The 22,165-nt window shown below is 46.8% G+C and overlaps 25 non-coding genes across 25 annotated transcripts; all 25 read left to right on the top strand.

Annotated features, from left to right (window-relative positions):
* Positions 1-287: 287 nt before the first annotated feature.
* On the top strand, positions 288-369 carry Trnas-gcu (transfer RNA serine (anticodon GCU)). The gene has a single exon. It is a non-coding gene; the product is annotated as a tRNA-Ser (tRNA).
* An 841-nt stretch (positions 370-1,210) lies between these two features.
* On the top strand, positions 1,211-1,292 carry Trnas-gcu (transfer RNA serine (anticodon GCU)). The gene has a single exon. It is a non-coding gene; the product is annotated as a tRNA-Ser (tRNA).
* An 841-nt stretch (positions 1,293-2,133) lies between these two features.
* Trnas-gcu (transfer RNA serine (anticodon GCU)) lies at positions 2,134-2,215 on the top strand. Its single transcript has one exon. It is a non-coding gene; the product is annotated as a tRNA-Ser (tRNA).
* An 845-nt stretch (positions 2,216-3,060) lies between these two features.
* On the top strand, positions 3,061-3,142 carry Trnas-gcu (transfer RNA serine (anticodon GCU)). The gene has a single exon. It is a non-coding gene; the product is annotated as a tRNA-Ser (tRNA).
* Positions 3,143-3,988: 846 nt separating this feature from the next.
* On the top strand, positions 3,989-4,070 carry Trnas-gcu (transfer RNA serine (anticodon GCU)). Its single transcript has one exon. It is a non-coding gene; the product is annotated as a tRNA-Ser (tRNA).
* Positions 4,071-4,645: 575 nt separating this feature from the next.
* On the top strand, positions 4,646-4,727 carry Trnas-gcu (transfer RNA serine (anticodon GCU)). Its single transcript has one exon. It is a non-coding gene; the product is annotated as a tRNA-Ser (tRNA).
* Positions 4,728-5,568: 841 nt separating this feature from the next.
* On the top strand, positions 5,569-5,650 carry Trnas-gcu (transfer RNA serine (anticodon GCU)). The gene has a single exon. It is a non-coding gene; the product is annotated as a tRNA-Ser (tRNA).
* A 575-nt stretch (positions 5,651-6,225) lies between these two features.
* Positions 6,226-6,307, top strand: Trnas-gcu (transfer RNA serine (anticodon GCU)). The gene has a single exon. It is a non-coding gene; the product is annotated as a tRNA-Ser (tRNA).
* Positions 6,308-7,148: 841 nt separating this feature from the next.
* Trnas-gcu (transfer RNA serine (anticodon GCU)) lies at positions 7,149-7,230 on the top strand. The gene has a single exon. It is a non-coding gene; the product is annotated as a tRNA-Ser (tRNA).
* Positions 7,231-8,071: 841 nt separating this feature from the next.
* On the top strand, positions 8,072-8,153 carry Trnas-gcu (transfer RNA serine (anticodon GCU)). Its single transcript has one exon. It is a non-coding gene; the product is annotated as a tRNA-Ser (tRNA).
* Positions 8,154-8,998: 845 nt separating this feature from the next.
* Positions 8,999-9,080, top strand: Trnas-gcu (transfer RNA serine (anticodon GCU)). The gene has a single exon. It is a non-coding gene; the product is annotated as a tRNA-Ser (tRNA).
* Positions 9,081-9,926: 846 nt separating this feature from the next.
* Positions 9,927-10,008, top strand: Trnas-gcu (transfer RNA serine (anticodon GCU)). Its single transcript has one exon. It is a non-coding gene; the product is annotated as a tRNA-Ser (tRNA).
* A 575-nt stretch (positions 10,009-10,583) lies between these two features.
* Trnas-gcu (transfer RNA serine (anticodon GCU)) lies at positions 10,584-10,665 on the top strand. The gene has a single exon. It is a non-coding gene; the product is annotated as a tRNA-Ser (tRNA).
* Positions 10,666-11,506: 841 nt separating this feature from the next.
* Trnas-gcu (transfer RNA serine (anticodon GCU)) lies at positions 11,507-11,588 on the top strand. Its single transcript has one exon. It is a non-coding gene; the product is annotated as a tRNA-Ser (tRNA).
* Positions 11,589-12,429: 841 nt separating this feature from the next.
* Trnas-gcu (transfer RNA serine (anticodon GCU)) lies at positions 12,430-12,511 on the top strand. The gene has a single exon. It is a non-coding gene; the product is annotated as a tRNA-Ser (tRNA).
* Positions 12,512-13,357: 846 nt separating this feature from the next.
* Positions 13,358-13,439, top strand: Trnas-gcu (transfer RNA serine (anticodon GCU)). Its single transcript has one exon. It is a non-coding gene; the product is annotated as a tRNA-Ser (tRNA).
* Positions 13,440-14,014: 575 nt separating this feature from the next.
* Positions 14,015-14,096, top strand: Trnas-gcu (transfer RNA serine (anticodon GCU)). Its single transcript has one exon. It is a non-coding gene; the product is annotated as a tRNA-Ser (tRNA).
* Positions 14,097-14,937: 841 nt separating this feature from the next.
* On the top strand, positions 14,938-15,019 carry Trnas-gcu (transfer RNA serine (anticodon GCU)). The gene has a single exon. It is a non-coding gene; the product is annotated as a tRNA-Ser (tRNA).
* An 809-nt stretch (positions 15,020-15,828) lies between these two features.
* On the top strand, positions 15,829-15,910 carry Trnas-gcu (transfer RNA serine (anticodon GCU)). Its single transcript has one exon. It is a non-coding gene; the product is annotated as a tRNA-Ser (tRNA).
* Positions 15,911-16,751: 841 nt separating this feature from the next.
* Trnas-gcu (transfer RNA serine (anticodon GCU)) lies at positions 16,752-16,833 on the top strand. Its single transcript has one exon. It is a non-coding gene; the product is annotated as a tRNA-Ser (tRNA).
* An 845-nt stretch (positions 16,834-17,678) lies between these two features.
* Trnas-gcu (transfer RNA serine (anticodon GCU)) lies at positions 17,679-17,760 on the top strand. The gene has a single exon. It is a non-coding gene; the product is annotated as a tRNA-Ser (tRNA).
* An 841-nt stretch (positions 17,761-18,601) lies between these two features.
* Positions 18,602-18,683, top strand: Trnas-gcu (transfer RNA serine (anticodon GCU)). The gene has a single exon. It is a non-coding gene; the product is annotated as a tRNA-Ser (tRNA).
* Positions 18,684-19,524: 841 nt separating this feature from the next.
* On the top strand, positions 19,525-19,606 carry Trnas-gcu (transfer RNA serine (anticodon GCU)). The gene has a single exon. It is a non-coding gene; the product is annotated as a tRNA-Ser (tRNA).
* Positions 19,607-20,444: 838 nt separating this feature from the next.
* Trnas-gcu (transfer RNA serine (anticodon GCU)) lies at positions 20,445-20,526 on the top strand. The gene has a single exon. It is a non-coding gene; the product is annotated as a tRNA-Ser (tRNA).
* Positions 20,527-21,372: 846 nt separating this feature from the next.
* On the top strand, positions 21,373-21,454 carry Trnas-gcu (transfer RNA serine (anticodon GCU)). The gene has a single exon. It is a non-coding gene; the product is annotated as a tRNA-Ser (tRNA).
* Positions 21,455-22,165: the final 711 nt, after the last annotated feature.

The following is a 22,165-nucleotide window of genomic DNA, read 5'->3' as shown; positions in this document are numbered from 1 at the left end:
AACGTATCGTGCCTTTAATAATCCATCTTTTGCATTAGACGACACTGCATGTCGATACAATGCTTATTCCTGCAGTAGATAATTGGGCCAATGATTTTACCCGATCGCATATCCACATGGACGGATGCTGTCATTAAACGATTCGCCAGTGGGAGCTTGGTCGGCCGCACTGCAGCTTGGCATTAGACGTTAACACCGGCCCAGTACCATGTTTTGAATGTGTTTTCGAATCGACAAATGTCTTCTTTCCGCAAGCACTCGCCAAAGACACAACTGTAGCTCCAGCAGACGAGGTGGCCGAGTGGTTAAGGCGTTGGACTGCTAATCCAATGTGCTCTGCACGCGTGGGTTCGAATCCCATCCCCGTCGAAGAAATTTACGTAAAGCACGCTTTTGCGGTCACTCCTTCTCCGTGCGAAACGCCACTCAGTAGTAACATCGACGCGTGTACGTGGCAGATAGCGTGTGTATGAAATAAGTGACTAAACTGCCTACCAGATGAAAGCGCACAACATTCCATAGCGTATGCCCTTCGAATTAAACATCAATTCGAGATCTATAAACCAATCAAATTTCGGCTCCAGCAAAGAGTATGTTGGTATTTGCGAACGACGAGTTCTTATTTATATTTAAGTTCATATCTGTCGCAGTCATTTTAACGTATCGTGCCTTTAATAATCCATCTGTAGCACAACTGTCGCCTTCCGACAGTTTGTTCTTTAAAGTCAGGCCGCCATCTACAGAAGCCATTTGGCAGGGCCTACTGGAGAGACTTGAGTTTGCAGACATCCGTCGCTAGTGGCCGCCCAAACACCAAGCTCCATCGCAAACAGCAGGACAATCTTGGGCTAGGGGGGACGTCAAAACCTTGCAAGCAATATCAGTGTAGCGTATCGAGCTGTACGTTTCGTTGCAGTAAGTCGTGCAAAAGAATGCACAGCACCTTTCTCATTTGCATTAGACGACACTGCATGTCGATACAATGCTTATTCCTGCAGTAGATAATTGGGCCAATTATTTTACCCGATCGCATATCCACATGGACGGATGCTGTCATTAAACGATTCGCCAGTGGGAGCTTGGTCGGCCGCACTGCAGCTTGGCATTAGACGTTAACACCGGCCCAGTACCATGTTTTGAATGTGTTTTCGAATCGACAAATGTCTTCTTTCCGCAAGCACTCGCCAAAGACACAACTGTAGTTCCAGCAGACGAGGTGGCCGAGTGGTTAAGGCGTTGGACTGCTAATCCAATGTGCTCTGCACGCGTGGGTTCGAATCCCATCCTCGTCGAAGAAATTTACGTAAAGCACGCTTTTGCGGTCACTCCTTCTCCGTGCGAAACGCCACTCAGTAGTAACATCGACGCGTGTACGTGGCAGATAGCGTGTGTATGAAATAAGTGACTAAACTGCCTACCAGATGAAAGCGCACAACATTCCATAGCGTATGCCCTTCGAATTAAACATCAATTCGAGATCTATAAACCAATCAAATTTCGGCTCCAGCAAAGAGTATGTTGGTATTTGCGAACGACGAGTTCTTATTTATATTTAAGTTCATATCTGTCGCAGTCATTTTAACGTATCGTGCCTTTAATAATCCATCTGTAGCACAATTGTCGCCTTCCGACAGTTTGTTCTTTAAAGTCAGGCCGCCATCTACAGAAGCCATTTGGCAGGGCCTACTGGAGAGACTTGAGTTTGCAGACATCCGTCGCTAGTGGCCGCCCAAACACCAAGCTCCATCGCAAACAGCAGGACAATCTTGGGCTAGGGGGGACGTCAAAACCTTGCAAGCAATATCAGTGTAGCGTATCGAGCTGTACGTTTCGTTGCAGTAAGTCGTGCAAAAGAATGCACAGCACCTTTCTCATTTGCATTAGACGACACTGCATGTCGATACAATGCTTATTCCTGCAGTAGATAATTGAGCCAATGATTTTACCCGATCGCATATCCACATGGACGGATGCTGTCATTAAACGATTCGCCAGTGGGAGCTTGGTCGGCCGCACTGCAGCTTGGCATTAGACGTTAACACCGGCCCAGTACCATGTTTTGAATGTGTTTTCGAATCGACAAATGTCTTCTTTACGCAAGCACTCGCCAAAGACACAACTGTAGTTCCAGCAGACGAGGTGGCCGAGTGGTTAAGGCGTTGGACTGCTAATCCAATGTGCTCTGCACGCGTGGGTTCGAATCCCATCCTCGTCGAAGAAATTTACGTAAAAAAAAGCACGCTTTTGCGGTCACTCCTTCTCCGTGCGAAACGCCACTCAGTAGTAACATCGACGCGTGTACGTGGCAGATAGCGTGTGTATGAAATAAGTGACTAAACTGCCTAGCAGATGAAAAGCACAACATTCCATAGCGTATGCCCTTCGAATTAAACATCAATTCGAGATCTATAAACCAATCAAATTTCGGCTCCAGCAAAGAGTATGTTGGTACTTGCGAACGACGAGTTCTTATTTATATTTAAGTGCATATCTGTCGCAGTCATTTTAACGTATCGTGCCTTTAATAATCCATCTGTAGCACAACTGTCGCCTTCCGACAGTTTGTTCTTTAAAGTCAGGCCGCCATCTACAGAAGCCATTTGGCAGGGCCTACTGGAGAGACTTGAGTTTGCAGACATCCGTCGCTAGTGGCCGCCCAAACACCAAGCTCCATCGCAAACAGCAGGACAATCTTGGGCTAGGGGGGACGTCAAAACCTTGCAAGCAATATCAGTGTAGCGTATCGAGCTGTACGTTTCGTTGCAGTAAGTCGTGCAAAAGAATGCACAGCACCTTTCTCATTTGCATTAGACGACACTGCATGTCGATACAATGCTTATTCCTGCAGTAGATAATTGGGCCAATTATTTTACCCGATCGCATATCCACATGGACGGATGCTGTCATTAAACGATTCGCCAGTGGGAGCTTGGTCGGCCGCACTGCAGCTTGGCATTAGACGTTAACACCGGCCCAGTACCATGTTTTGAATGTGTTTTCGAATCGACAAATGTCTTCTTTCCGCAAGCACTCGCCAAAGACACAACCGTAGTTCCAGCAGACGAGGTGGCCGAGTGGTTAAGGCGTTGGTCTGCTAATCCAATGTGCTCTGCACGCGTGGGTTCGAATCCCATCCTCGTCGAAGAAATTTACGTAAAAAAAAGCACGCTTTTGCGGTCACTCCTTCTCCGTGCGAAACGCCACTCAGTAGTAACATCGACGCGTGTACGTGGCAGATAGCGTGTGTATGAAATAAGTGACTAAACTGCCTACCAGATGAAAGCGCACAACATTCCATAGCGTATGCCCTTCGAATTAAACATCAATTCGAGATCTATAAACCAATCAAATTTCGGCTCCAGCAAAGAGTATGTTGGTATTTGCGAACGACGAGTTCTTATTTATATTTAAGTGCATATCTGTCGCAGTCATTTTAACGTATCGTGCCTTTAATAATCCATCTGTAGCACAACTGTCGCCTTCCGACAGTTTGTTCTTTAAAGTCAGGCCGCCATCTACAGAAGCCATTTGGCAGGGCCTACTGGAGAGACTTGAGTTTGCAGACATCCGTCGCTAGTGGCCGCCCAAACACCAAGCTCCATCGCAAACAGCAGGACAATCTTGGGCTAGGGGGGACGTCAAAACCTTGCAAGCAATATCAGTGTAGCGTATCGAGCTGTACGTTTCGTTGCAGTAAGTCGTGCAAAAGAATGCACAGCACCTTTCTCATTTGCATTAGACGACACTGCATGTCGATACAATGCTTATTCCTGCAGTAGATAATTGGGCCAATGATTTTACCCGATCGCATATCCACATGGACGGATGCTGTCATTAAACGATTCGCCAGTGGGAGCTTGGTCGGCCGCACTGCAGCTTGGCATTAGACGTTAACACCGGCCCAGTACCATGTTTTGAATGTGTTTTCGAATCGACAAATGTCTTCTTTCCGCAAGCACTCGCCAAAGACACAACTGTAGTTCCAGCAGACGAGGTGGCCGAGTGGTTAAGGCGTTGGACTGCTAATCCAATGTGCTCTGCACGCGTGGGTTCGAATCCCATCCTCGTCGAAGAAATTTACGTAAAGCACGCTTTTGCGGTCACTCCTTCTCCGTGCAAAACGCCACTCAGTAGTAACATCGACGCGTGTACGTGGCAGATAGCGTGTGTATGAAATAAGTGACTAAACTGCCTACCAGATGATAGCGCACAACATTCCATAGCGTATGCCCTTCGAATTAAACATCAAATCGAGATCTATAAACCAATCAAATTTCGGCTCCAGCAAAGAGTATGTTGGTATTTGCGAACGACGAGTTCTTATTTATATTTAAGTGCATATCTGTCGCAGTCATTTTAACGTATCGTGCCTTTAATAATCCATCTTTTGCATTAGACGACACTGCATGTCGATACAATGCTTATTCCTGCAGTAGATAATTGGGCCAATGATTTTACCCGATCGCATATCCACATGGACGGATGCTGTCATTAAACGATTCGCCAGTGGGAGCTTGGTCGGCCGCACTGCAGCTTGGCATTAGACGTTAACACCGGCCCAGTACCATGTTTTGAATGTGTTTTCGAATCGACAAATGTCTTCTTTCCGCAAGCACTCGCCAAAGACACAGCTGTAGCTCCAGCAGACGAGGTGGCCGAGTGGTTAAGGCGTTGGACTGCTAATCCAATGTGCTCTGCACGCGTGGGTTCGAATCCCATCCCCGTCGAAGAAATTTACGTAAAGCACGCTTTTGCGGTCACTCCTTCTCCGTGCGAAACGCCACTCAGTAGTAACATCGACGCGTGTACGTGGCAGATAGCGTGTGTATGAAATAAGTGACTAAACTGCCTACCAGATGAAAGCGCACAACATTCCATAGCGTATGCCCTTCGAATTAAACATCAATTCGAGATCTATAAACCAATCAAATTTCGGCTCCAGCAAAGAGTATGTTGGTATTTGCGAACGACGAGTTCTTATTTATATTTAAGTTCATATCTGTCGCAGTCATTTTAACGTATCGTGCCTTTAATAATCCATCTGTAGCACAACTGTCGCCTTCCGACAGTTTGTTCTTTAAAGTCAGGCCGCCATCTACAGAAGCCATTTGGCAGGGCCTACTGGAGAGACTTGAGTTTGCAGACATCCGTCGCTAGTGGCCGCCCAAACACCAAGCTCCATCGCAAACAGCAGGACAATCTTGGGCTAGGGGGGACGTCAAAACCTTGCAAGCAATATCAGTGTAGCGTATCGAGCTGTACGTTTCGTTGCAGTAAGTCGTGCAAAAGAATGCACAGCACCTTTCTCATTTGCATTAGACGACACTGCATGTCGATACAATGCTTATTCCTGCAGTAGATAATTGGGCCAATTATTTTACCCGATCGCATATCCACATGGACGGATGCTGTCATTAAACGATTCGCCAGTGGGAGCTTGGTCGGCCGCACTGCAGCTTGGCATTAGACGTTAACACCGGCCCAGTACCATGTTTTGAATGTGTTTTCGAATCGACAAATGTCTTCTTTCCGCAAGCACTCGCCAAAGACACAACTGTAGTTCCAGCAGACGAGGTGGCCGAGTGGTTAAGGCGTTGGACTGCTAATCCAATGTGCTCTGCACGCGTGGGTTCGAATCCCATCCTCGTCGAAGAAATTTACGTAAAGCACGCTTTTGCGGTCACTCCTTCTCCGTGCAAAACGCCACTCAGTAGTAACATCGACGCGTGTACGTGGCAGATAGCGTGTGTATGAAATAAGTGACTAAACTGCCTACCAGATGATAGCGCACAACATTCCATAGCGTATGCCCTTCGAATTAAACATCAAATCGAGATCTATAAACCAATCAAATTTCGGCTCCAGCAAAGAGTATGTTGGTATTTGCGAACGACGAGTTCTTATTTATATTTAAGTGCATATCTGTCGCAGTCATTTTAACGTATCGTGCCTTTAATAATCCATCTTTTGCATTAGACGACACTGCATGTCGATACAATGCTTATTCCTGCAGTAGATAATTGGGCCAATGATTTTACCCGATCGCATATCCACATGGACGGATGCTGTCATTAAACGATTCGCCAGTGGGAGCTTGGTCGGCCGCACTGCAGCTTGGCATTAGACGTTAACACCGGCCCAGTACCATGTTTTGAATGTGTTTTCGAATCGACAAATGTCTTCTTTCCGCAAGCACTCGCCAAAGACACAACTGTAGCTCCAGCAGACGAGGTGGCCGAGTGGTTAAGGCGTTGGACTGCTAATCCAATGTGCTCTGCACGCGTGGGTTCGAATCCCATCCCCGTCGAAGAAATTTACGTAAAGCACGCTTTTGCGGTCACTCCTTCTCCGTGCGAAACGCCACTCAGTAGTAACATCGACGCGTGTACGTGGCAGATAGCGTGTGTATGAAATAAGTGACTAAACTGCCTACCAGATGAAAGCGCACAACATTCCATAGCGTATGCCCTTCGAATTAAACATCAATTCGAGATCTATAAACCAATCAAATTTCGGCTCCAGCAAAGAGTATGTTGGTATTTGCGAACGACGAGTTCTTATTTATATTTAAGTTCATATCTGTCGCAGTCATTTTAACGTATCGTGCCTTTAATAATCCATCTGTAGCACAACTGTCGCCTTCCGACAGTTTGTTCTTTAAAGTCAGGCCGCCATCTACAGAAGCCATTTGGCAGGGCCTACTGGAGAGACTTGAGTTTGCAGACATCCGTCGCTAGTGGCCGCCCAAACACCAAGCTCCATCGCAAACAGCAGGACAATCTTGGGCTAGGGGGGACGTCAAAACCTTGCAAGCAATATCAGTGTAGCGTATCGAGCTGTACGTTTCGTTGCAGTAAGTCGTGCAAAAGAATGCACAGCACCTTTCTCATTTGCATTAGACGACACTGCATGTCGATACAATGCTTATTCCTGCAGTAGATAATTGGGCCAATTATTTTACCCGATCGCATATCCACATGGACGGATGCTGTCATTAAACGATTCGCCAGTGGGAGCTTGGTCGGCCGCACTGCAGCTTGGCATTAGACGTTAACACCGGCCCAGTACCATGTTTTGAATGTGTTTTCGAATCGACAAATGTCTTCTTTCCGCAAGCACTCGCCAAAGACACAACTGTAGTTCCAGCAGACGAGGTGGCCGAGTGGTTAAGGCGTTGGACTGCTAATCCAATGTGCTCTGCACGCGTGGGTTCGAATCCCATCCTCGTCGAAGAAATTTACGTAAAGCACGCTTTTGCGGTCACTCCTTCTCCGTGCGAAACGCCACTCAGTAGTAACATCGACGCGTGTACGTGGCAGATAGCGTGTGTATGAAATAAGTGACTAAACTGCCTACCAGATGAAAGCGCACAACATTCCATAGCGTATGCCCTTCGAATTAAACATCAATTCGAGATCTATAAACCAATCAAATTTCGGCTCCAGCAAAGAGTATGTTGGTATTTGCGAACGACGAGTTCTTATTTATATTTAAGTTCATATCTGTCGCAGTCATTTTAACGTATCGTGCCTTTAATAATCCATCTGTAGCACAATTGTCGCCTTCCGACAGTTTGTTCTTTAAAGTCAGGCCGCCATCTACAGAAGCCATTTGGCAGGGCCTACTGGAGAGACTTGAGTTTGCAGACATCCGTCGCTAGTGGCCGCCCAAACACCAAGCTCCATCGCAAACAGCAGGACAATCTTGGGCTAGGGGGGACGTCAAAACCTTGCAAGCAATATCAGTGTAGCGTATCGAGCTGTACGTTTCGTTGCAGTAAGTCGTGCAAAAGAATGCACAGCACCTTTCTCATTTGCATTAGACGACACTGCATGTCGATACAATGCTTATTCCTGCAGTAGATAATTGAGCCAATGATTTTACCCGATCGCATATCCACATGGACGGATGCTGTCATTAAACGATTCGCCAGTGGGAGCTTGGTCGGCCGCACTGCAGCTTGGCATTAGACGTTAACACCGGCCCAGTACCATGTTTTGAATGTGTTTTCGAATCGACAAATGTCTTCTTTACGCAAGCACTCGCCAAAGACACAACTGTAGTTCCAGCAGACGAGGTGGCCGAGTGGTTAAGGCGTTGGACTGCTAATCCAATGTGCTCTGCACGCGTGGGTTCGAATCCCATCCTCGTCGAAGAAATTTACGTAAAAAAAAGCACGCTTTTGCGGTCACTCCTTCTCCGTGCGAAACGCCACTCAGTAGTAACATCGACGCGTGTACGTGGCAGATAGCGTGTGTATGAAATAAGTGACTAAACTGCCTAGCAGATGAAAAGCACAACATTCCATAGCGTATGCCCTTCGAATTAAACATCAATTCGAGATCTATAAACCAATCAAATTTCGGCTCCAGCAAAGAGTATGTTGGTACTTGCGAACGACGAGTTCTTATTTATATTTAAGTGCATATCTGTCGCAGTCATTTTAACGTATCGTGCCTTTAATAATCCATCTGTAGCACAACTGTCGCCTTCCGACAGTTTGTTCTTTAAAGTCAGGCCGCCATCTACAGAAGCCATTTGGCAGGGCCTACTGGAGAGACTTGAGTTTGCAGACATCCGTCGCTAGTGGCCGCCCAAACACCAAGCTCCATCGCAAACAGCAGGACAATCTTGGGCTAGGGGGGACGTCAAAACCTTGCAAGCAATATCAGTGTAGCGTATCGAGCTGTACGTTTCGTTGCAGTAAGTCGTGCAAAAGAATGCACAGCACCTTTCTCATTTGCATTAGACGACACTGCATGTCGATACAATGCTTATTCCTGCAGTAGATAATTGGGCCAATTATTTTACCCGATCGCATATCCACATGGACGGATGCTGTCATTAAACGATTCGCCAGTGGGAGCTTGGTCGGCCGCACTGCAGCTTGGCATTAGACGTTAACACCGGCCCAGTACCATGTTTTGAATGTGTTTTCGAATCGACAAATGTCTTCTTTCCGCAAGCACTCGCCAAAGACACAACCGTAGTTCCAGCAGACGAGGTGGCCGAGTGGTTAAGGCGTTGGTCTGCTAATCCAATGTGCTCTGCACGCGTGGGTTCGAATCCCATCCTCGTCGAAGAAATTTACGTAAAAAAAAGCACGCTTTTGCGGTCACTCCTTCTCCGTGCGAAACGCCACTCAGTAGTAACATCGACGCGTGTACGTGGCAGATAGCGTGTGTATGAAATAAGTGACTAAACTGCCTACCAGATGAAAGCGCACAACATTCCATAGCGTATGCCCTTCGAATTAAACATCAATTCGAGATCTATAAACCAATCAAATTTCGGCTCCAGCAAAGAGTATGTTGGTATTTGCGAACGACGAGTTCTTATTTATATTTAAGTGCATATCTGTCGCAGTCATTTTAACGTATCGTGCCTTTAATAATCCATCTGTAGCACAACTGTCGCCTTCCGACAGTTTGTTCTTTAAAGTCAGGCCGCCATCTACAGAAGCCATTTGGCAGGGCCTACTGGAGAGACTTGAGTTTGCAGACATCCGTCGCTAGTGGCCGCCCAAACACCAAGCTCCATCGCAAACAGCAGGACAATCTTGGGCTAGGGGGGACGTCAAAACCTTGCAAGCAATATCAGTGTAGCGTATCGAGCTGTACGTTTCGTTGCAGTAAGTCGTGCAAAAGAATGCACAGCACCTTTCTCATTTGCATTAGACGACACTGCATGTCGATACAATGCTTATTCCTGCAGTAGATAATTGGGCCAATGATTTTACCCGATCGCATATCCACATGGACGGATGCTGTCATTAAACGATTCGCCAGTGGGAGCTTGGTCGGCCGCACTGCAGCTTGGCATTAGACGTTAACACCGGCCCAGTACCATGTTTTGAATGTGTTTTCGAATCGACAAATGTCTTCTTTCCGCAAGCACTCGCCAAAGACACAACTGTAGTTCCAGCAGACGAGGTGGCCGAGTGGTTAAGGCGTTGGACTGCTAATCCAATGTGCTCTGCACGCGTGGGTTCGAATCCCATCCTCGTCGAAGAAATTTACGTAAAGCACGCTTTTGCGGTCACTCCTTCTCCGTGCAAAACGCCACTCAGTAGTAACATCGACGCGTGTACGTGGCAGATAGCGTGTGTATGAAATAAGTGACTAAACTGCCTACCAGATGATAGCGCACAACATTCCATAGCGTATGCCCTTCGAATTAAACATCAAATCGAGATCTATAAACCAATCAAATTTCGGCTCCAGCAAAGAGTATGTTGGTATTTGCGAACGACGAGTTCTTATTTATATTTAAGTGCATATCTGTCGCAGTCATTTTAACGTATCGTGCCTTTAATAATCCATCTTTTGCATTAGACGACACTGCATGTCGATACAATGCTTATTCCTGCAGTAGATAATTGGGCCAATGATTTTACCCGATCGCATATCCACATGGACGGATGCTGTCATTAAACGATTCGCCAGTGGGAGCTTGGTCGGCCGCACTGCAGCTTGGCATTAGACGTTAACACCGGCCCAGTACCATGTTTTGAATGTGTTTTCGAATCGACAAATGTCTTCTTTCCGCAAGCACTCGCCAAAGACACAGCTGTAGCTCCAGCAGACGAGGTGGCCGAGTGGTTAAGGCGTTGGACTGCTAATCCAATGTGCTCTGCACGCGTGGGTTCGAATCCCATCCCCGTCGAAGAAATTTACGTAAAGCACGCTTTTGCGGTCACTCCTTCTCCGTGCGAAACGCCACTCAGTAGTAACATCGACGCGTGTACGTGGCAGATAGCGTGTGTATGAAATAAGTGACTAAACTGCCTACCAGATGAAAGCGCACAACATTCCATAGCGTATGCCCTTCGAATTAAACATCAATTCGAGATCTATAAACCAATCAAATTTCGGCTCCAGCAAAGAGTATGTTGGTATTTGCGAACGACGAGTTCTTATTTATATTTAAGTTCATATCTGTCGCAGTCATTTTAACGTATCGTGCCTTTAATAATCCATCTGTAGCACAACTGTCGCCTTCCGACAGTTTGTTCTTTAAAGTCAGGCCGCCATCTACAGAAGCCATTTGGCAGGGCCTACTGGAGAGACTTGAGTTTGCAGACATCCGTCGCTAGTGGCCGCCCAAACACCAAGCTCCATCGCAAACAGCAGGACAATCTTGGGCTAGGGGGGACGTCAAAACCTTGCAAGCAATATCAGTGTAGCGTATCGAGCTGTACGTTTCGTTGCAGTAAGTCGTGCAAAAGAATGCACAGCACCTTTCTCATTTGCATTAGACGACACTGCATGTCGATACAATGCTTATTCCTGCAGTAGATAATTGGGCCAATTATTTTACCCGATCGCATATCCACATGGACGGATGCTGTCATTAAACGATTCGCCAGTGGGAGCTTGGTCGGCCGCACTGCAGCTTGGCATTAGACGTTAACACCGGCCCAGTACCATGTTTTGAATGTGTTTTCGAATCGACAAATGTCTTCTTTCCGCAAGCACTCGCCAAAGACACAACTGTAGTTCCAGCAGACGAGGTGGCCGAGTGGTTAAGGCGTTGGACTGCTAATCCAATGTGCTCTGCACGCGTGGGTTCGAATCCCATCCTCGTCGAAGAAATTTACGTAAAGCACGCTTTTGCGGTCACTCCTTCTCCGTGCGAAACGCCACTCAGTAGTAACATCGACGCGTGTACGTGGCAGATAGCGTGTGTATGAAATAAGTGACTAAACTGCCTACCAGATGAAAGCGCACAACATTCCATAGCGTATGCCCTTCGAATTAAACATCAATTCGAGATCTATAAACCAATCAAATTTCGGCTCCAGCAAAGAGTATGTTGGTATTTGCGAACGACGAGTTCTTATTTATATTTAAGTTCATATCTGTCGCAGTCATTTTAACGTATCGTGCCTTTAATAATCCATCTGTAGCACAATTGTCGCCTTCCGACAGTTTGTTCTTTAAAGTCAGGCCGCCATCTACAGAAGCCATTTGGCAGGGCCTACTGGAGAGACTTGAGTTTGCAGACATCCGTCGCTAGTGGCCGCCCAAACACCAAGCTCCATCGCAAACAGCAGGACAATCTTGGGCTAGGGGGGACGTCAAAACCTTGCAAGCAATATCAGTGTAGCGTATCGAGCTGTACGTTTCGTTGCAGTAAGTCGTGCAAAAGAATGCACAGCACCTTTCTCATTTGCATTAGACGACACTGCATGTCGATACAATGCTTATTCCTGCAGTAGATAATTGAGCCAATGATTTTACCCGATCGCATATCCACATGGACGGATGCTGTCATTAAACGATTCGCCAGTGGGAGCTTGGTCGGCCGCACTGCAGCTTGGCATTAGACGTTAACACCGGCCCAGTACCATGTTTTGAATGTGTTTTCGAATCGACAAATGTCTTCTTTACGCAAGCACTCGCCAAAGACACAACTGTAGTTCCAGCAGACGAGGTGGCCGAGTGGTTAAGGCGTTGGACTGCTAATCCAATGTGCTCTGCACGCGTGGGTTCGAATCCCATCCTCGTCGAAGAAATTTACGTAAAAAAAAGCACGCTTTTGCGGTCACTCCTTCTCCGTGCGAAACGCCACTCAGTAGTAACATCGACGCGTGTACGTGGCAGATAGCGTGTGTATGAAATAAGTGACTAAACTGCCTACCAGATGAAAGCGCACAACATTCCATAGCGTATGCCCTTCGAATTAAACATCAATTCGAGATCTATAAACCAATCAAATTTCGGCTCCAGCAAAGAGTATGTTGGGATTTGCGAACGACGAGTTCTTATTTATATTTAAGTTCATATCTGTCGCAGTCATTTTAACGTATCGTGCCTTTAATAATCCATCTGTAGCACAACTGTCGCCTTCCGACAGTTTGTTCTTTAAAGTCAGGCCGCCATCTACAGAAGCCATTTGGCAGGGCCTACTGGAGAGACTTGAGTTTGCAGACATCCGTCGCTAGTGGCCGCCCAAACACCAAGCTCCATCGCAAACAGCAGGACAATCTTGGGCTAGGGGGGACGTCAAAACCTTGCAAGCAATATCAGTGTAGCGTATCGAGCTGTACGTTTCGTTGCAGTAAGTCGTGCAAAAGAATGCACAGCACCTTTCTCATTTGCATTAGACGACACTGCATGTCGATACAATGCTTATTCCTGCAGTAGATAATTGGGCCAATTATTTTACCCGATCGCATATCCACATGGACGGATGCTGTCATTAAACGATTCGCCAGTGGGAGCTTGGTCGGCCGCACTGCAGCTTGGCATTAGACGTTATCACCGGCCCAGTACCATGTTTTGAATGTGTTTTCGAATCGACAAATGTCTTCTTTCCGCAAGCACTCGCCAAAGACACAACTGTAGTTCCAGCAGACGAGGTGGCCGAGTGGTTAAGGCGTTGGACTGCTAATCCAATGTGCTCTGCACGCGTGGGTTCGAATCCCATCCTCGTCGAAGAAATTTACGTAAAGCAAGCTTTTGCGGTCACTCCTTCTCCGTGCGAAACGCCACTCAGTAGTAACATCGACGCGTGTACGTGGCAGATAGCGTGTGTATGAAATAAGTGACTAAACTGCCTACCAGATGATAGCGCACAACATTCCATAGCGTATGCCCTTCGAATTAAACATCAAATCGAGATCTATAAACCAATCAAATTTCGGCTCCAGCAAAGATTATGTTGGTATTTGCGAACGACGAGTTCTTATTTATATTTAAGTGCATATCTGTCGCAGTCATTTTAACGTATCGTGCCTTTAATAATCCATCTTTTGCATTAGACGACACTGCATGTCGATACAATGCTTATTCCTGCAGTAGATAATTGGGCCAATGATTTTACCCGATCGCATATCCACATGGACGGATGCTGTCATTAAACGATTCGCCAGTGGGAGCTTGGTCGGCCGCACTGCAGCTTGGCATTAGACGTTAACACCGGCCCAGTACCATGTTTTGAATGTGTTTTCGAATCGACAAATGTCTTCTTTCCGCAAGCACTCGCCAAAGACACAACTGTAGCTCCAGCAGACGAGGTGGCCGAGTGGTTAAGGCGTTGGACTGCTAATCCAATGTGCTCTGCACGCGTGGGTTCGAATCCCATCCCCGTCGAAGAAATTTACGTAAAGCACGCTTTTGCGGTCACTCCTTCTCCGTGCGAAACGCCACTCAGTAGTAACATCGACGCGTGTACGTGGCAGATAGCGTGTGTATGAAATAAGTGACTAAACTGCCTACCAGATGAAAGCGCACAACATTCCATAGCGTATGCCCTTCGAATTAAACATCAATTCGAGATCTATAAACCAATCAAATTTCGGCTCCAGCAAAGAGTATGTTGGTATTTGCGAACGACGAGTTCTTATTTATATTTAAGTGCATATCTGTCGCAGTCATTTTAACGTATCGTGCCTTTAATAATCCATCTGTAGCACAACTGTCGCCTTCCGACAGTTTGTTCTTTAAAGTCAGGCCGCCATCTACAGAAGCCATTTGGCAGGGCCTACTGGAGAGACTTGAGTTTGCAGACATCCGTCGCTAGTGGCCGCCCAAACACCAAGCTCCATCGCAAACAGCAGGACAATCTTGGGCTAGGGGGGACGTCAAAACCTTGCAAGCAATATCAGTGTAGCGTATCGAGCTGTACGTTTCGTTGCAGTAAGTCGTGCAAAAGAATGCACAGCACCTTTCTCATTTGCATTAGACGACACTGCATGTCGATACAATGCTTATTCCTGCAGTAGATAATTGGGCCAATTATTTTACCCGATCGCATATCCACATGGACGGATGCTGTCATTAAACGATTCGCCAGTGGGAGCTTGGTCGGCCGCACTGCAGCTTGGCATTAGACGTTATCACCGGCCCAGTACCATGTTTTGAATGTGTTTTCGAATCGACAAATGTCTTCTTTCCGCAAGCACTCGCCAAAGACACAACTGTAGTTCCAGCAGACGAGGTGGCCGAGTGGTTAAGGCGTTGGACTGCTAATCCAATGTGCTCTGCACGCGTGGGTTCGAATCCCATCCTCGTCGAAGAAATTTACGTAAAGCACGCTTTTGCGGTCACTCCTTCTCCGTGCGAAACGCCACTCAGTAGTAACATCGACGCGTGTACGTGGCAGATAGCGTGTGTATGAAATAAGAGACAAAACTGCCTACCAGATGAAAGCGCACAACATTCCATAGCGTATGCCCTTCGAATTAAACATCAATTCGAGATCTATAAACCAATCAAATTTCGGCTCCAGCAAAGAGTATGTTGGTATTTGCGAACGACGAGTTCTTATTTATATTTAAGTGCATATCTGTCGCAGTCATTTTAACGTATCGTGCCTTTAATAATCCATCTGTTTAAAGTCAGGCCGCCATCTACAGAAGCCATTTGGCAGGGCCTACTGGAGAGACTTGAGTTTGCAGACATCCGTCGCTAGTGGCCGCCCAAACACCAAGCTCCATCGCAAACAGCAGGACAATCTTGGGCTAGGGGGGACGTCAAAACCTTGCAAGCAATATCAGTGTAGCGTATCGAGCTGTACGTTTCGTTGCAGTAAGTCGTGCAAAAGAATGCACAGCACCTTTCTCATTTGCATTAGACGACACTGCATGTCGATACAATGCTTATTCCTGCAGTAGATAATTGGGCCAATGATTTTACCCGATCGCATATACATATGGACGGATGCTGTCATTAAACGATTCGCCAGTGGGAGCTTGGTCGGCCGCACTGCAGCTTGGCATTAGACGTTAACACCGGCCCAGTACCATGTTTTGAATGTGTTTTCGAATCGACAAATGTCTTCTTTCCGCAAGCACTCGCCAAAGACACAACTGTAGTTCCAGCAGACGAGGTGGCCGAGTGGTTAAGGCGTTGGACTGCTAATCCAACGTGCTCTGCACGCGTGGGTTCGAATCCCATCCTCGTCGAAGAAATTTACGTAAAGCACGCTTTTGCGGTCACTCCTTCTCCGTGCGAAACGCCACTCAGTAGTAACATCGACGCGTGTACGTGGCAGATAGCGTGTGTATGAAATAAGTGACTAAACTGCCTACCAGATGAAAGCGCACAACATTCCATAGCGTATGCCCTTCGAATTAAACATCAATTCGAGATCTATAAACCAATCAAATTTCGGCTCCAGCAAAGAGTATGTTGGTATTTGCAAACGACGAGTTGTTATTTATATTTAAGTGCATATCTGTCGCAGTCATTTTAACGTATCGTGCCTTTAATAATCCATCTGTAGCACAACTGTCGCCTTCCGACAGTTTGTTCTTTAAAGTCAGGGCGCCATCTACAGAAGCCATTTGGCAGGGCCTACTGGAGAGACTTGAGTTTGCAGACATCCGTCGCTAGTGGCCGCCCAAACACCAAGCTCCATCGCAAACAGCAGGACAATCTTGGGCTAGGGGGGACGTCAAAACCTTGCAAGCAATATCAGTGTAGCGTATCGAGCTGTGCGTTTCGTTGCAGTAAGTCGTGCAAAAGAATGCACAGCACCTTTCTCATTTGCATTAGACGACACTGCATGTCGATACAATGCTTATTCCTGCAGTAGATAATTGGGCCAATGATTTTACCCGATCGCATATCCACATGGACGGATGCTGTCATTAAACGATTCGCCAGTGGGAGCTTGGTCGGCCGCACTGCAGCTTGGCATTAGACGTTAACACCGGCCCAGTACCATGTTTTGAATGTGTTTTCGAATCGACAAATGTCTTCTTTCCGCAAGCACTCGCCAAAGACACAACTGTAGTTCCAGCAGACGAGGTGGCCGAGTGGTTAAGGCGTTGGACTGCTAATCCAATGTGCTCTGCACGCGTGGGTTCGAATCCCATCCTCGTCGAAGAAATTTACGTAAAAAAAAGCACGCTTTTGCGGTCACTCCTTCTCCGTGCGAAACGCCACTCAGTAGTAACATCGACGCGTGTACGTGGCAGATAGCGTGTGTATGAAATAAGTGACTAAACTGCCTAGCAGATGAAAAGCACAACATTCCATAGCGTATGCCCTTCGAATTAAACATCAATTCGAGATCTATAAACCAATCAAATTTCGGCTCCAGCAAAGAGTATGTTGGTATTTGCGAACGACCAGTTCTTATTTATATTTAAGTGCATATCTGTCGCAGTCATTTTAACGTATCGTGCCTTTAATAATCCATCTGTAGCACAACTGTCGCCTTCCGACAGTTTGTTCTTTAAAGTCAGGCCGCCATCTACAGAAGCCATTTGGCAGGGCCTACTGGAGAGACTTGAGTTTGCAGACATCCGTCGCTAGTGGCCGCCCAAACACCAAGCTCCATCGCAAACAGCAGGACAATCTTGGGCTAGGGGGGACGTCAAAACCTTGCAAGCAATATCAGTGTAGCGTATCGAGCTGTACGTTTCGTTGCAGTAAGTCATGCAAAAGAATGCACAGCACCTTTCTCATTTGCATTAGACGACACTGCATGTCGATACAATGCTTATTCCTGCAGTAGATAATTGGGCCAATTATTTTACCCGATCGCATATCCACATGGACGGATGCTGTCATTAAACGATTCGCCAGTGGGAGCTTGGTCGGCCGCACTGCAGCTTGGCATTAGACGTTAACACCGGCCCAGTACCATGTTTTGAATGTGTTTTCGAATCGACAAATGTCTTCTTTCCGCAAGCACTCGCCAAAGACACAACTGTAGTTCCAGCAGACGAGGTGGCCGAGTGGTTAAGGCGTTGGACTGCTAATCCAACGTGCTCTGCACGCGTGGGTTCGAATCCCATCCTCGTCGAAGAAATTTACGTAAAGCACGCTTTTGCGGTCACTCCTTCTCCGTGCGAAACGCCACTCAGTAGTAACATCGACGCGTGTACGTGGCAGATAGCGTGTGTATGAAATAAGTGACTAAACTGCCTACCAGATGAAAGCGCACAACATTCCATAGCGTATGCCCTTCGAATTAAACATCAATTCGAGATCTATAAACCAATCAAATTTCGGCTCCAGCAAAGAGTATGTTGGTATTTGCGAACGACGAGTTCTTATTTATATTTAAGTTCATATCTGTCGCAGTCATTTTAACGTATCGTGCCTTTAATAATCCATCTGTAGCACAACTGTCGCCTTCCGACAGTTTGTTCTTTAAAGTCAGGCCGCCATCTACAGAAGCCATTTGGCAGGGCCTACTGGAGAGACTTGAGTTTGCAGACATCCGTCGCTAGTGGCCGCCCAAACACCAAGCTCCATCGCAAACAGCAGGACAATCTTGGGCTAGGGGGGACGTCAAAACCTTGCAAGCAATATCAGTGTAGCGTATCGAGCTGTACGTTTCGTTGCAGTAAGTCGTGCAAAAGAATGCACAGCACCTTTCTCATTTGCATTAGACGACACTGCATGTCGATACAATGCTTATTCCTGCAGTAGATAATTGGGCCAATTATTTTACCCGATCGCATATCCACATGGACGGATGCTGTCATTAAACGATTCGCCAGTGGGAGCTTGGTCGGCCGCACTGCAGCTTGGCATTAGACGTTATCACCGGCCCAGTACCATGTTTTGAATGTGTTTTCGAATCGACAAATGTCTTCTTTCCGCAAGCACTCGCCAAAGACACAACTGTAGTTCCAGCAGACGAGGTGGCCGAGTGGTTAAGGCGTTGGACTGCTAATCCAATGTGCTCTGCACGCGTGGGTTCGAATCCCATCCTCGTCGAAGAAATTTACGTAAAGCACGCTTTTGCGGTCACTCCTTCTCCGTGCGAAACGCCACTCAGTAGTAACATCGACGCGTGTACGTGGCAGATAGCGTGTGTATGAAATAAGAGACAAAACTGCCTACCAGATGAAAGCGCACAACATTCCATAGCGTATGCCCTTCGAATTAAACATCAATTCGAGATCTATAAACCAATCAAATTTCGGCTCCAGCAAAGAGTATGTTGGTATTTGCGAACGACCAGTTCTTATTTATATTTAAGTGCATATCTGTCGCAGTCATTTTAACGTATCGTGCCTTTAATAATCCATCTGTAGCACAACTGTCGCCTTCCGACAGTTTGTTCTTTAAAGTCAGGCCGCCATCTACAGAAGCCATTTGGCAGGGCCTACTGGAGAGACTTGAGTTTGCAGACATCCGTCGCTAGTGGCCGCCCAAACACCAAGCTCCATCGCAAACAGCAGGACAATCTTGGGCTAGGGGGGACGTCAAAACCTTGCAAGCAATATCAGTGTAGCGTATCGAGCTGTACGTTTCGTTGCAGTAAGTCGTGCAAAAGAATGCACAGCACCTTTCTCATTTGCATTAGACGACACTGCATGTCGATACAATGCTTATTCCTGCAGTAGATAATTGGGCCAATGATTTTACCCGATCGCATATACATATGGACGGATGCTGTCATTAAACGATTCGCCAGTGGGAGCTTGGTCGGCCGCACTGCAGCTTGGCATTAGACGTTAACACCGGCCCAGTACCATGTTTTGAATGTGTTTTCGAATCGACAAATGTCTTCTTTCCGCAAGCACTCGCCAAAGACACAACTGTAGTTCCAGCAGACGAGGTGGCCGAGTGGTTAAGGCGTTGGACTGCTAATCCAACGTGCTCTGCACGCGTGGGTTCGAATCCCATCCTCGTCGAAGAAATTTACGTAAAGCACGCTTTTGCGGTCACTCCTCCGTGCGAAACGCCACTCAGTAGTAACATCGACGCGTGTACGTGGCAGATAGCGTGTGTATGAAATAAGTGACTAAACTGCCTACCAGATGAAAGCGCACAACATTCCATAGCGTATGCCCTTCGAATTAAACATCAATTCGAGATCTATAAACCAATCAAATTTCGGCTCCAGCAAAGAGTATGTTGGTATTTGCAAACGACGAGTTGTTATTTATATTTAAGTGCATATCTGTCGCAGTCATTTTAACGTATCGTGCCTTTAATAATCCATCTGTAGCACAACTGTCGCCTTCCGACAGTTTGTTCTTTAAAGTCAGGGCGCCATCTACAGAAGCCATTTGGCAGGGCCTACTGGAGAGACTTGAGTTTGCAGACATCCGTCGCTAGTGGCCGCCCAAACACCAAGCTCCATCGCAAACAGCAGGACAATCTTGGGCTAGGGGGGACGTCAAAACCTTGCAAGCAATATCAGTGTAGCGTATCGAGCTGTGCGTTTCGTTGCAGTAAGTCGTGCAAAAGAATGCACAGCACCTTTCTCATTTGCATTAGACGACACTGCATGTCGATACAATGCTTATTCCTGCAGTAGATAATTGGGCCAATGATTTTACCCGATCGCATATCCACATGGACGGATGCTGTCATTAAACGATTCGCCAGTGGGAGCTTGGTCGGCCGCACTGCAGCTTGGCATTAGACGTTAACACCGGCCCAGTACCATGTTTTGAATGTGTTTTCGAATCGACAAATGTCTTCTTTCCGCAAGCACTCGCCAAAGACACAACTGTAGTTCCAGCAGACGAGGTGGCCGAGTGGTTAAGGCGTTGGACTGCTAATCCAATGTGCTCTGCACGCGTGGGTTCGAATCCCATCCTCGTCGAAGAAATTTACGTAAAAAAAAGCACGCTTTTGCGGTCACTCCTTCTCCGTGCGAAACGCCACTCAGTAGTAACATCGACGCGTGTACGTGGCAGATAGCGTGTGTATGAAATAAGTGACTAAACTGCCTACCAGATGAAAGCGCACAACATTCCATAGCGTATGCCCTTCGAATTAAACATCAATTCGAGATCTATAAACCAATCAAATTTCGGCTCCAGCAAAGAGTATGTTGGTATTTGCGAACGACCAGTTCTTATTTATATTTAAGTGCATATCTGTCGCAGTCATTTTAACGTATCGTGCCTTTAATAATCCATCTGTAGCACAACTGTCGCCTTCCGACAGTTTGTTCTTTAAAGTCAGGCCGCCATCTACAGAAGCCATTTGGCAGGGCCTACTGGAGAGACTTGAGTTTGCAGACATCCGTCGCTAGTGGCCGCCCAAACACCAAGCTCCATCGCAAACAGCAGGACAATCTTGGGCTAGGGGGGACGTCAAAACCTTGCAAGCAATATCAGTGTAGCGTATCGAGCTGTACGTTTCGTTGCAGTAAGTCATGCAAAAGAATGCACAGCACCTTTCTCATTTGCATTAGACGACACTGCATGTCGATACAATGCTTATTCCTGCAGTAGATAATTGGGCCAATTATTTTACCCGATCGCATATCCACATGGACGGATGCTGTCATTAAACGATTCGCCAGTGGGAGCTTGGTCGGCCGCACTGCAGCTTGGCATTAGACGTTATCACCGGCCCAGTACCATGTTTTGAATGTGTTTTCGAATCGACAAATGTCTTCTTTCCGCAAGCACTCGCCAAAGACACAACTGTAGTTCCAGCAGACGAGGTGGCCGAGTGGTTAAGGCGTTGGACTGCTAATCCAATGTGCTCTGCACGCGTGGGTTCGAATCCCATCCTCGTCGAAGAAATTTACGTAAAGCACGCTTTTGCGGTCACTCCTTCTCCGTGCGAAACGCCACTCAGTAGTAACATCGACGCGTGTACGTGGCAGATAGCGTGTGTATGAAATAAGTGACTAAACTGCCTACCAGATGAAAGCGCACAACATTCCATAGCGTATGCCCTTCGAATTAAACATCAATTCGAGATCTATAAACCAATCAAATTTCGGCTCCAGCAAAGAGTATGTTGGTATTTGCGAACGACGAGTTCTTATTTATATTTAAGTTCATATCTGTCGCAGTCATTTTAACGTATCGTGCCTTTAATAATCCATCTGTAGCACAACTGTCGCCTTCCGACAGTTTGTTCTTTAAAGTCAGGCCGCCATCTACAGAAGCCATTTGGCAGGGCCTACTGGAGAGACTTGAGTTTGCAGACATCCGTCGCTAGTGGCCGCCCAAACACCAAGCTCCATCGCAAACAGCAGGACAATCTTGGGCTAGGGGGGACGTCAAAACCTTGCAAGCAATATCAGTGTAGCGTATCGAGCTGTACGTTTCGTTGCAGTAAGTCGTGCAAAAGAATGCACAGCACCTTTCTCATTTGCATTAGACGACACTGCATGTCGATACAATGCTTATTCCTGCAGTAGATAATTGGGCCAATTATTTTACCCGATCGCATATCCACATGGACGGATGCTGTCATTAAACGATTCGCCAGTGGGAGCT

This window comes from Schistocerca serialis, chromosome 2 (genome assembly GCF_023864345.2).
Source record: "Schistocerca serialis cubense isolate TAMUIC-IGC-003099 chromosome 2, iqSchSeri2.2, whole genome shotgun sequence".
In the NCBI taxonomy this organism is placed as follows: Eukaryota; Metazoa; Arthropoda; class Insecta; order Orthoptera; family Acrididae; genus Schistocerca; species Schistocerca serialis.
This window is presented reverse-complemented; position numbering and strand designations above follow the sequence as displayed.